The sequence below is a fragment of the Malania oleifera genome, chromosome 2 (assembly GCF_029873635.1).
Source record: "Malania oleifera isolate guangnan ecotype guangnan chromosome 2, ASM2987363v1, whole genome shotgun sequence".
Taxonomy (NCBI): domain Eukaryota; kingdom Viridiplantae; phylum Streptophyta; class Magnoliopsida; order Santalales; family Ximeniaceae; genus Malania; species Malania oleifera.
Window position 1 is genome coordinate 71482348 of NC_080418.1, and position 13259 is coordinate 71495606.

Here is a 13259-nt window from a genome sequence, read left to right on the forward strand (position 1 = left end):
TAATGCCAAAATTTTGAAAATGCATAATTGATCATGTGACTTAAGAGGCATACTTACTATTTTTTTTTTTTTTTGAAGAAATGATTCTATAATAATTGCTTAGACTTGATAGAATAATTGAAGACAATGCATTGCTAGTGAAATTAATGGAGGACTACATTAGCACTCATGGATGCCCACAGCTCAATTTTCCTACGGTTTCTATCCCATGCACATGGACACTTCTCAAGTTGGAGGTTACAATGTCTTTAATTGGGTCATTTTAATTTTACAATTATTTGACAACTTTTTTAAGATTGTGTTTCAAAGCATGAATTGTGAACTTTCATTTTGTACTTGTATCTAGTTGGACAAAATTAGTTTGTCCAAATCCACAAAAGCCAATTGACTGAAATAAAAGCTCTCAAACACAGGGTAAATGTGTATTATAATTTGTAGAGACTTTAGTGAAGTGACCTCACCTCTCCAGCTACTCTTATGCAGCATTGCAGCCACATCAAAGGACTCTAAAACATGACATAGTAGGCGTATGACCTAATAATTTCTCTTCCCCATTTGAAACAGACTTTTTCTTTCTAAAAAGAGAAACTTCATTATGTATCACAAGTGTCTATTGTAGGATATCAAAAAAGCAATAAATTACATTATTTTTATTTAGATTGATAAACTACATTTTTACATTACTAATAGAATAGTTATTGCTGGTAGTTCGATTATTTTGGTAGACATTTAATCATCAGATATACATGTATAAGACTTTCATTTGATGGAAGATAATTTTTAACTATAAATTTCAAGATCCTAACACATAAATATTTTTTCTATAATTTCAGATATATGCTTTCGGGAAATATGGAATTCAAAAGGGAACTAAATTTTCAAAATAGTAAAATTATGAAATGTATAGTAGGAATTTTGTGTCAGGAGAGATTTTCTTTTTTTTTTTAGTTGAATTTAATATTTTGCATTTTAAGATGATATGATAATGCCCGTGCCGTTGGGCAGACAGAACATTCAACTTAATAGACAGTTTAACTTTCCTAACAGGCAACAACAATTGCCGGCTAGAGCATGCAGCGGAAACATCAAGTGATAATTGGATTAGAAAAGGGAGAGGGGGAGATAATCACAACGCAGCAACTGCAAAGATCAGCTAATATTGAACTGTCGCAAATTCCCCATTTGAGTTGAAACCTACGCGTTCTACAAAAATAATATCAAGGAATAAATATAATCATGGGCAAGCAAAAATTTCAAAGCGTATCCCACAATAGCCAGAGCATTCCACGCCCAAAATCAACGGCGACGCTCGTGCAGACGTGGCCGATTGCAGAAAATCCGACCATTGGCCTTAACAAATACTCCTATTGCCACACTCAGGCTCGCCCAGATGATCGAAAAGAACAAGTGCTGAATATCAGTTCGAGCTTGCCTCAGTGACATGGTTGCAAGAAAGTGTTGGGTTATTTCCTTCCATGTGGAGGAAAGTCCAACTGAGCTTTATTAGAAGACCAAAACCTAACCCTTTTAGTGTGGAAAACTTAAAAGAAGTTGTAAAAAGAGAGGGGAGAGGAGAGGAGCCGTTACTTCTCAAAAGAAAAAGAGAAAAACGTGATTTTTTCTTATGCTGCCCAGATTTCATCAAGAGTCCGATCCCACTTTGTCTGTGATCCGATCGAGTTAAAATTTGGAGGAGAGGTTCACGACTCAAGGAGCTACAATCTGAACGGTGAAAATCAGATTTGGAGCTCGGGAGTTGGGGTTTTTGCCTGTGAACAGTAACTACAAATTTGGTATATTCTCTCTAATTCTCTTTGTATTTGCTAAGATTGTAGATATCTTGATGAGAAATTTTTGTATCCTCTAATTACGATTAGAGAAGACTTTATTTGATTGATAGTGGAGATTTTAATTGGACTAGGTCCCGTGGTTTTTCTTCCTTACATTGGGGAAGTTTTTCACGTAAAAAACTGTTTGTGTTCTTGTGGCTTGGTGTGATTGATTATTTCTCTTATTATTTCCAGCACATATAAAAGTATAGATACACTATATTTGCTTGCATATAGGGAGAAGAATTATTCCGCTGTGATTGTTTATTGATATCTCTCCCAACAAAGTGGTATCAGAGACAGGTTTCTAGATTGTCAGGTTGGCAGTTTGAGTTATGAGAGCAAATACTAATAGAATGATCAATCTCAATGGTTTAAATTATCACATATGGAAAGGAAAAATGGAAGATCTTCTTTTTGTGAAAGATTATTACCTACCGGTATTTAGTGCTGAAAAACCAGAAAAAAAGTCTGATGTGGAATGGACTTTGTTACATCGACAGGTGTGTGGGTATATCAGGCAATGGGTAGATGATAATGTTTTGAACCATATTAGTGGAGAAACAAATGCATGTTCTCTATGGAATAAGCTTGAACAGTTATGTTTTAGAAAGACTGGAAATAATAAGTTGTTTATGATTAAACAAATGATGGCTTTGAGGTACCAAGATGGGACTACTTTATCTGATCACCTGAATACATTCCAAGGAATTATTAATCAGTTGGCTGGAATGGGTATTAATTTTGATGATAAGATATAAGGGTTATGGTTACTTGGTTTATTACCGGACTCATGGGAGACGCTCAGAACTTCATTGTCTAACTCCGCTCCAGAAGGTGTAATCACAATGGATATGACCAAGAGCTATTTGCTAAATGAAGAGATGAGAAGAAAAACACAGGAGTCCTCTTCACAATCAGAGATCTTGGTTACAGAAAAGAGGGGGAGAAGTAAGAGCAGAGGTCCGAAGAACAGAGATAACAGCAGAAGCAAATTCGACAAGTTTGCAAATGTTGAGTGTCATCATTGCAGGAAAAAGGGACACTTCAAGAAGTATTGCAGGCAATTGAAGAGAGAAAACAAGAATGAGAAAGGGAAGGGAATGAAGAATGGAGATGACAAAGATGGTGATGATAGAGTTGCTACTACCACTCCTGCAGAATTCCTCATTGTTTATGATGATGAGATGATAAATGTTGCATATCATGAGACCAGTTGGGTGATTGATAGTGGTGCCTCCATTCATGCTACATCTCGGAAAGATTTCTTTACATACTACAGATCTGGTGACTTTGGAACAGTAAATATGGGAAACGATGGCTTGGTTAAAGTCATTGGAATTGAGGATGTATATTTGAAGACAAAGAATGGCAAGAGTTTAGTTCTTAGAGATGTGAAGCATATTCCTGACATTCGTTTGAATTTGATTTCTGCAGGTAAACTTGATGACGAAGGGTACTGCAGCACTTTCAGTGATGGCCAGTAGAAGCTCACCAGGGGTGCTATGGTTGTGGCTTGAGGCATGAAGCACTCTGCATTGTACATTCTACAAGCAAAGATCTCCAACGACATTATTAATGCGATGGAGGATAATGGTATAGCAGAGTTGTGGCACAAGAGACTGGTTCACATGAGTGAGAAAGGATTAGTTCTACTAGGGAAGAAAAGTCTACTATGTGGACTGAAAATACACTTCTGAAAAGGTGTACTCATTGTTTGTCAGGGAAGCAGAGTAGAGTTTCCTTCAAGAATTCCCCTCATTCGAGAAAGTCAGAGATATTGGATTTAGAACATTCGGATGTGTGTGGCCCTATGAAGACGAGAACACTTGGTGGCTCCAGATACTTTGTGATCTTCATAGATGATCATTCAAGGAAGTTGTGGGTGTATATCTTGAAGTCAAAAGACCAAGTGTTGGCTGAGTTCAAGAAATTTCAAGCCCTAGTTGAGAGACAGACTGGGAAGAAACTGAGGTGTATCTGGACTGACAACGGTGGAGAGTATTCTGGTCCATTTGATGAGTATTGTAGACAGAAAGGCATTCGGCATCAAAAGACTCCTCCGAAAACTCCTGAATTGAATGGCATAGTAGAAAGGACGAATAGAACACTGCTTGAGAGAATGAGATGTTTGCTTTCATAAGCCCGGTTGCCAAAATCCTTTTGGGGGGAGGCATTGAGTACTGTAGTTCATGTGTTGAATCTTACACCCTGTGTTCCTCTACAGTTTGATGTGCCAGACCGAGTTTGGACAGGTAAGGATGTTTCCTATAATCATTTACGTGTTTTTGGGTGCAAAGCATTTGTATATATTCCAAAAGATGAAAGGTCCAAACTTTATGAGAAAACGCGACAGTGTATATTCCTTGGCTACGGTCAAGATGAATTTGGATACAAGCTTTATGATCCAGTTGAGAAGAAAATTGTGAGAAGCAGAGATGTCGTGTTTGTAGAAGATAAGACGATTCAAGATATTGAGAAGGCAGAGAAACCTATGTCTCAGCAGGGTGACAGTTTAACTGATGTGGATCCAGTTCCTTTGAAGAATTTTTCTTCTCAAGTTGAGGATGATGTTCAAGATGACCACCAGGGTAGAGGTGATGTGGATGTTCCTTACAGGTTGAGACTGATAAGCAATTGATAGTGCCAAAGACTCCACCAGAGATTCCATCCAGGAGGTCAGCTAGAGACCGACATCCTTCCACTCGGTATTCAGCAGAACAATATGTGTTATTGACTAACGGGGGAGAGCCCCAGTGTTTTGCCGAAGCCATGGAAGATGAACACAAGACATAGTGGGTTGAGGCTATGCAAGATGAGATGCAGTCATTGTATGATAACCAAACCTTTGAGTTAGTGAAGTTGCCTAAAGGAAAAAGAGCTTTGGAGAACAAGTGGATTTACAAGAAGAAGCCAAATGGGTTCTCTTCACGACCACGGTACAAAGCTAGATTGGTTATCAAAGGGTTCGGTCAGAGAAAATGTATTGATTTTGATGAGATCTTCTCTCCAATTGTAAAGATGTCATCGATCCGTACAGTACTCGGCTTAGCAGCTAGTCTTGACTTGGAAGTTGAGTAGATGGATGTGAAAACTTCCTTCCTTCATGGTGATTTGGAGGAAGAGATTTATATGAAGCAGCCAGAGGGTTTCAAAGTGAAAGGGAAAGAGGATTATGTGTGCAAGCTGAAGAAAAGCCTATATGGTTTGAAACAAGCACCGAGATAGTGGTATAAGAAGTTTGAGTCTGTTATGGGGGAGCAAGGCTACAAGAAGACAACTTCAGATCACTGTGTATTTGTTCAGAAATTCTCTGATGATGATTTTATTTTCTTACTGCTTTATGTGGATGACATGCTAATTGTTAGCAGGAATGCTTCAAGGATTGACCAGTTGAAGAAGCAATTGAATAAGTTATTTGCTATGAAGGACTTGGGGCCAACAAAGAAAATTCTTGGCATAAGAATCAGTCGTGATAGGAGTGCCAAGAAATTGTATTTGTCACAGGAGGAGTAGATTGAGAAAGTGCTTGAGAGGTTCAATATGGACAAAGCTAAAGTGGTTAGCTCTCCTCTTGCTACCCACTTCAAACTAAGTACAAAGGAATGTCCTTCTAAAGATAAGGAAAAGGAAGACATGGAAAAAGTTCGTTACGCCTCAGTAGTAGGAAGTTTGATGTATGCAATGGTTTGCACAAGACCAGATATAGCCTATGCAGTTGGTGTAGTTAGCCAATTCTTGTCAAATCCCGGAAGAGAGCACTGGAATGTAGTGAAGTGGATTATGAGGTATCTTCGAGGCACTTCCAGTTTGAGCCTTGGTTTGGGAAATAGACAACCATTGTTAGTTGGCTACACAGATGCAGATATGGCTGGGGATGTGGACACTCGTAAGTCTACTTCGGGCTATTTGATAACTTTTGCAAGTGGGGCTATAGCTTGGCAATCGAGACTTCAGAAGTGCATTGCTCTTTCTACGACAGAGGCAGAGTTCATTGTAGCAACGGAAGCAACTAAAGAGTTGTTATGAGCAAAGAAGTTCTTGAGAGAACTTGGTTTTGAGCAGTAGAGGTATGTGCTGTTTTGTGATAGCCAAAGTGCTATTCATCTTGCTAAGAATTCCAGTTTCCATGTAAGATCAAAGCACATTGATGTACGATACCATTGGATTAGAGATGCGTTGAACGACAAGTTATTGGAACTTGAAAAGGTTCACACTGATGATAATGGTTCTGATATGTTGACAAAGACACTACCAAGGGAGAAGTTTGAAGTTTGTTGTTCTATCATTGGGATAGCGATTCCCTCCACATAGTCGGAAAGGGGGAGATTTGTTGGGTTATTTCCTTCCATGTGGAGGAAAGCCCAAGTGGGTTTTATTAAAAGACCAAAGCTCAGCCCTTTTAGTGTGAAAAACCTAAAGGAAGTTGTAAAAAGAGAGGGGAGAAGAGAGGAGCCGTCACTTCTCAAAAGAAAGAGAGAAAAATGTGATTTTTTCTCATGCTGCCCAGATTTTATCAAGAGTCTGATCCCGCTTTGTCTGTGGTCCGATCAAGCTGAAATTTGGAGGAGAGGTTCACAACTTAAGGAGCTACAATCCGAACGGTGGAGATCGGATTTGGAGCTCGGGAGTTGGGGTTTTTGCCCGTGAATAGTAACCGCGAATTTGATATATTCTCTTCAATTTTCTTTGTATTTGCCAAGATTGTAGATATCTTGATGAGAGATTTTTATATCCTTTAATTACGATTAGAGAAGACTTTGTGTACTCATTATTTGATTGATAGTGGAGATTTTAACTGGATTAGATCCCGTGGTTTTTCCTCCTCACACCGGAAAAGTTTTCCACGTAAAAAACTGCTTGTATTCTTGTGGTTTGGTGTGATTGATTATTTCTCTTATTATTTCCAGCACATATAAAAGTATAGATACACTATATTTACTTACATATAAGGAGAAGAATTATTCGCCTGTGATTGTTTATTGATATCTCTCTCAACAAAAAAAACCCAGTCGATAACAATGATAAGGCCACTGGAAGAGAAGCTAAAGCCTCAAGGCCTTCCTTTTGAGATGGAGGGTTCATGCCTCGGTTGACAGAAACAATGAAATGTCCTTGCAAGAGATCAATCACACATTAACGGGCGTGGAGACCCGGTGATATTAAAAAAAAAAACAAAAGAAAAGAGATCAATCGCATCCTGTTTCGTCCCATCATAAAAATTGTTTGGGTAATAGCGTAAAAGGGCATTCCAACCGTCTTTGAGGATCCCTTGAATTGTCCGTTGACCCCATCTGACAAAATCTCCTTTCAGAGCAGGAGTTACAGAATATTGAATGCTTATCTCATCCCCATGATTGGCCCACAATATTTTGAAGTTCTCATCAAAATTTGGATGTGCGCTGATTGTTTCTTCGGCACCAAAAACACCAATCCTTCCAAGTTGCCATTCCAACATGTTTCGAGCAATCATGCTCTGTGTAACGTTAGTACGATCTAAGCAATCGATACAATTGGTCCTTACAACCCCAAGTTGCTCCTTCATTTTCTCACCTTTTTCATTCAACAGAAGATACCCATTTTTCTCAAGGAAATCTGCAATTTGATCATGTAAAATAGAGAGGCGCTCAAAATGAACGTGCCCACAAATCCGATGAAAATGAAATGCAGATAGCTTACATCATCATTGATTAGATGCTGCATTGCATTAGCAAATTTTTCACTTAAGCGTCCCTCGCCTCCATGCTTGTTGACAAGATCAACGGCTAAGACTGTCCCGTATTTTTTTCTTCAATCCAGAAAATGTCGCCCAGCCACTCGAGGTGCTTCCTCAAGCCTCAAAATCTCAAACTTTGGTTTATATGTCAAATCAACTATTTGCTCCCATAGTAATGGAATTGACCCTCGAACCTGAACAAATGATGCTGTAAAACCATTTCAGCTCCTCTCCTCCACATCCGAGTACCAGTTCTCCTTGTGCATCTACGTGCAATTAGAGTTACATCAATAATATCTTTGCCAATGGCTGCTTGGAAGTGCTGAAAACTTCCTTGAACAACGGGAAGTAAGTATGGATCCAGCTTGTTATCTATGAGCACTTCCATCATATAATTGTTCCAGAGAAACCTAGGTTCTGCCCGTCTCCAAAGAGGAAGCAGCTTCGATTCATCACCCAAGTCATGCAACCTTTGTGCACTCAATGTCAAATTGGTGTCGTATGAGAAATACAGACCAGAAGTCCTCTCTGCAGCATTTAGCAGCACAGAAAACTCAGTCTCCATCTTTTTCTGTTCTGCAGGCGAATTTTTGAGAGAATGATCACATGGGAAAATCTTTAAGGATGAAAGCTTGAAGATTGGATGGCCCAAATACGAACCAACACATTCACGCTCCATTATAACTAATAAATATGACCCTGCTAAGATTTTGAGTATTCCTATGACACCAAAAATTGTCCAATTCCTGGGAACTCGAACAGAAATGCACTCTGGAGGTTCATCAATAAGAATCATTGATCCATCCACCCTACTGATTGCCAAACAAGAACCAGGAGAGCCATCAGTAGGCTCAACAATAAACCGATCTGGAAATTCCCAGAGCCGCATCTGCGTAAATAGCTTTTTCCCAGAATCTGCCTTCTCCATCATAATTGGGGCCCAATTTCTAGGAACTGAAAAGTATTCTGAAATTGTGCAGGTTCTAGAGACGATACACGGGTATTGAGTTTCACGATCCAATCCGCGTGTCCTGTCGGGAATACCAAGTCGTGTGGAGCGCTAGCTTCGTTTGGGTGTTGTCGGGAGAAAATTGATTGCTTTAGACCTCTACTTATTAGGCATTTTTTCTGGTTAATTATTAAATGTGGCATAAACAAAATATGAGATCCTATTTGACCTCTAGCTGTAGTTGTGCTACGTGTTAGCGTAGGATGGCTGGAATTTTGGATGAGGAAAAATACTAGTTAGTTAATTCCTAAAGCATGTACAACCAAAAAATGTACATAATTCAAACATTGGGTTAATATTGCTAGATATTTTGAGACTGCATAAATGTCAATGGAAAAACGAAAATGCACAAGAACAAATAATAGGTTTTCTGTATTTGTGTATTGAGAACCATTCATAGCGAACTTTACTACTAAATTCAGATTGTTACTTATGAAAAATTTTAAGGGAATGGGACAAAGAATGTCAATTCTAAGGAGATAAATAAGTTTTTATATCTTAAAATGACATTATCGTCTTTTATGATAATAACAAAAATAATAAAAATAAAAATACCAAATTCATTCTAAAATACTGGATACATTCTTATAATTTCGCTACCTATTTAAAAAATCCAAACCCGAATGACAATGAACCATTTATATTTTCAAGAAATAAAATGACTAAATTAGAATTTTCAATTTCACTCGTATTCATTCCAAATTCTAAACTAGGCAAGGGTTAATTTAGTTGTAAAAGTAATTCTTATGATGAGAAAGATCATGATTTCAAACAATGTAAATTTATTTAACTAAATAATTAAGAAATTAAACAAAATTAGCAAATCAAGTCTCCCTAGGCTCTTCCCCAAACAAGCCATAAAGTACCAAACTTTTGGATTTCAGGGGCCCAAAATGTTGTGTAATTTATATTATATTGCATTTTCTATCTACATCTAATATATTAAAAATAAAAGTTTATATGGGTGTAATAAGTTTGGTTTGATCAATTTTCTTTGTAAAATCCCACACCTAAATTTAATTATTTGGCTCCTAATATTTATGAACCAAACTAAACCGAATGATGGTCTAAATTCAAACTGAACCAAATATTCAGTTCAACTCGGTTTGTGGGTGTCAATTTGGTCTTGTAATGAGGCTTGATTATGCCTACCAAAAATTAAAGTGGGCCTTTTTAATTTATGCAAACCGATTCACAAATGAACCTAAGGCCCAAGCACAAGCCCAAGTTGAAGACCCAGAATCCCAAGAAGGCAGTTGCATTGAAATCGAATTGAGCTCCTCCAATTCAGTAAAGCTCATTACACAACATTTTGGGTCCCTCAAATGCTTCCACTTCATTGATTGTCTTATGGGCAAGCTCAAATTTTTGCAATCAATAAACATAAAAAACTGATAAAAAAAAAAACACAAAAAAAAAATTCTTCAAATCCCAGAAACATACCTTAAAGGCTGCAATGCTTCCAGTGGTTGATCTCCTTGGCGAAGGTGAAGAACCCGGACCTTCAGCAGCGGCAACGAAGAGATGGAGAGATTGATAGAGAGAGACTGGAGAGATTGAGGGATAGAGAGAGAGAGAGAGAGAGAGAGAGAGAGAGAGAGAGAGAGAGAGAGAGAGAGAGAGAGAGAGACCGGAGAGATGAAGAGAAAGGGAGAGATTGAGCGATGGAGAGACAGAGAGAGAGACCGGAGAGATGAAGAGAGAGGGAGAGATTGAGCGATGGAGAGACAGAGAGAAAGACCGGAGAGGCGAAGACACAGGGAGAAATTGAGAGATGGAGGGAAATAATGAGGCTTGGAGGGAAAGCAATCAGATTGGGGAATTCGCGTGTGGTTGTTTGTTGTCAGATTATTAGTGATGAATCTTAAAATTTGTCACTAATGGTGTTTAGTAATTTTTTATTTTTTTAAAATAAGGGAGGTATTAGTGACGAATCTCAAATTCGTTACTAATAAGGGGCCAATAGTGATGAATTTGCATATTCGTTACTAATAGTCTAAAACAAAAAATTTTATTTTTTATTTTTAAATAAGGGAAGTAGTAGTGACAGTTTTCAAATCCGTCACTAATATGGGGACAATAGTGACGAATTTCTATGTTCATCACTAATAGTTTGAAATTTTTTTTTTTTTTTTTTTTAAATAAGGGAAGTATTAGTGATGGTACTCAAATCCATCACTAGTAAGAGGCCAATAGTGCCGAATTTGTATATTCGTCACTACTAGTTTGAAACAAAAATTTTTATTTTATTTTTAAATAAGGGAAGTATTAGTGACGGTTCCTAAATCCGTTATTAATAATGGGCCAATAGTGATGAATTTTTATATTCGTCACTAATATTCTGAAACAAAAAATTTTATTTATTTTTAAATATGGGAAGTATTAGTGACGTTTATTTAATCGTCACTAATAATTGGCTAATAGTGACAAATTTGTATATTCGTCACTAATACTCTGAAACAAATTTTTTTATTTTTTTTGAATGATTAAAGTAACGATTATTTAATCATCACTAATGAATATCTTTTAGTGATGAATTTAATTCATCACTAATACCACATAAATTGTCGCTAATATTTTCCCAATATAATTTTTGGGCTAAAAATGTTTTCCCGCTATTTTTTTTTTCGATTTTTAGCGACGAAGTTATTAGTGACGGATTCATTTCCTCACTAGTAGTACTGTATTAGTAACGGTTACTAGAACTGTCACTAATACCCACTTTTAGTGACGAAATTGAATCCGTCATTAATAAATTCGTCACTAAAATCTAGCTTTGTTGTAGTGAATTGAACTGAAGTTTACCTCGCCCCATAAGAAGAGGTCGTAACGGCTTTTGTTTCATCCGTTTAAGTGAGCTGGGATAGTGTAATCCTTGGGGGGTATGCCCCAGGCGAGGACGTAAGCTGGTTTGGCCGAACCTTAATAACAAATATTGTGTGTCACTCTCTCTCTGTCTCATTTATTTTATTGCACTTAAATTTCCGTATGTGTATGCTTTTATTTAATTGTTGTAATTATTTGCATGCACAACTCTATTTTAAATGAGATATGCCGCATGTATATGTTTAAACGTATAGCTTTATTATTTTTCATACACGCTATAATACTGAATGAGATATGAACTATGGTGAATCAGCGAAACATTTAAATTAGCCGAAAATATTTTTAAAACTCAATTTACCCCCCCTTTTGGGATCGCACCAATTCCAATAGAACTGAAGTAAAGAGGGCTACCACTTGGGATGATTCGGACCCTCAAGAAAGAGCAAATTGTTGCTTGATGACATTACATGATGAAGAGGTACACATCTCTCCCTCTACCTCATCTAATTGTTGTAATGAATATTGTGATGAATCATGTGATAATTCTTGTGATGAAAGCATGCCTTCTTACGAACAACTACAAAAAAAATTATTTAGGGTTCACAAGATTTTAGTAAAGATGTCCAAAAAGAACATAATTTTAAAAAATCAAAATGAAAGCTTGGAAAAAAAATTAGTAGATTTAAAAGAATCACATGCCATTCATAAAAAGGAAGATGATTGGAAAATGACTAGCTTAGAGAGAAAGGTGAAAGAGTATTTTGGAGTAATCTTCAAATTTATAAGTGAAAAAATAACTCCAATAAATCCTTAGGAGTTAAAAGAAATAGCTTTTTCAAAAAGGATTCGGGTTTATCTTCTAAATCCTATGGTCATAATTATTTTTATAAAAATAAGATTAACAAGCAAAATCCCTAAAGAAAAAAAAAAAAACCTTGCTCATATCGTGAAAAGAAAGGTCACGTTCGATACACATACTCCTTCAGAGGTGTTAGAGGCAAAGATAGAAAGACGGTATGAGTTGTCAAGAAAACAAATCCCTTAGGACCCAAGGAAGAATGGGTACCAAAATGAATTAAATAATTTTTAGAATATTTCTTCCTTAGATCCTAAGATTAGTTATTTAATAAGAATTTAAATAAAAGGGGATAGTGATAACTGAGTACTTGGATAGTAGATAGTGCTTAGGATGTCAAATCCTATTATATGCATTTACTATACTAAGGACTTTAGAAAATTAAGCCAATATGAGAAATTCAAATGATAAATCCAATATGATCTTTTAACTGTCTATATCATTGTTTGATTAATATATAAAAGTACTGACTATAGCTCAAGGGATGAGATAGCATGCTAGTTTAAAATTATAAAGGAATGAAAAAGCATCTGTCTCCATAAGATGTCATTCCTGGAAAATGTCCAAAGTAAAAATCAAGGGCTTAACTAGCTTATTTGAGGGTTACAATAGAAAATTTTTTTCCTTGTATTTCTGAGATGAATAACCTAGGTAATCTACTCTTAAATAAAATCTTAGAAGCATGTTCTAGGAAATCCACTTCCAATGGACAAATGTGTCTTCCTTAGTTGAATATATGATTTATGTATGGTGAAATATGATTATCTAAAGTCTAGCATATTTGGTCCATCCCACAGAATTGAGATTTGGGGGAATTAATCATAACAACATAAGTACTATGTACCATCCAACCCTAAACTAATTTTAGAACTTTAATGCTTGATCAAAATTAAAATACATTAAAAAAATGAAAATTCAGTCATCACTTACAATTCAGCATATTGAACTCTATTAAGCGAATCCTTCCCAAACCTAGTTATAAGCACTGATTATCATCAATTCTTAATCTGCTAGTGCTTCCTA

At 36.6% G+C, this 13259-nt stretch overlaps 1 pseudogene; it reads right to left on the reverse strand.

Annotated features, from left to right (window-relative positions):
• Positions 1 to 1296: 1296 nt before the first annotated feature.
• LOC131148693 (phosphoinositide phosphatase SAC7-like) lies at positions 1297 to 8476 on the reverse strand (annotated as a pseudogene).
• Positions 8477 to 13259: the final 4783 nt, after the last annotated feature.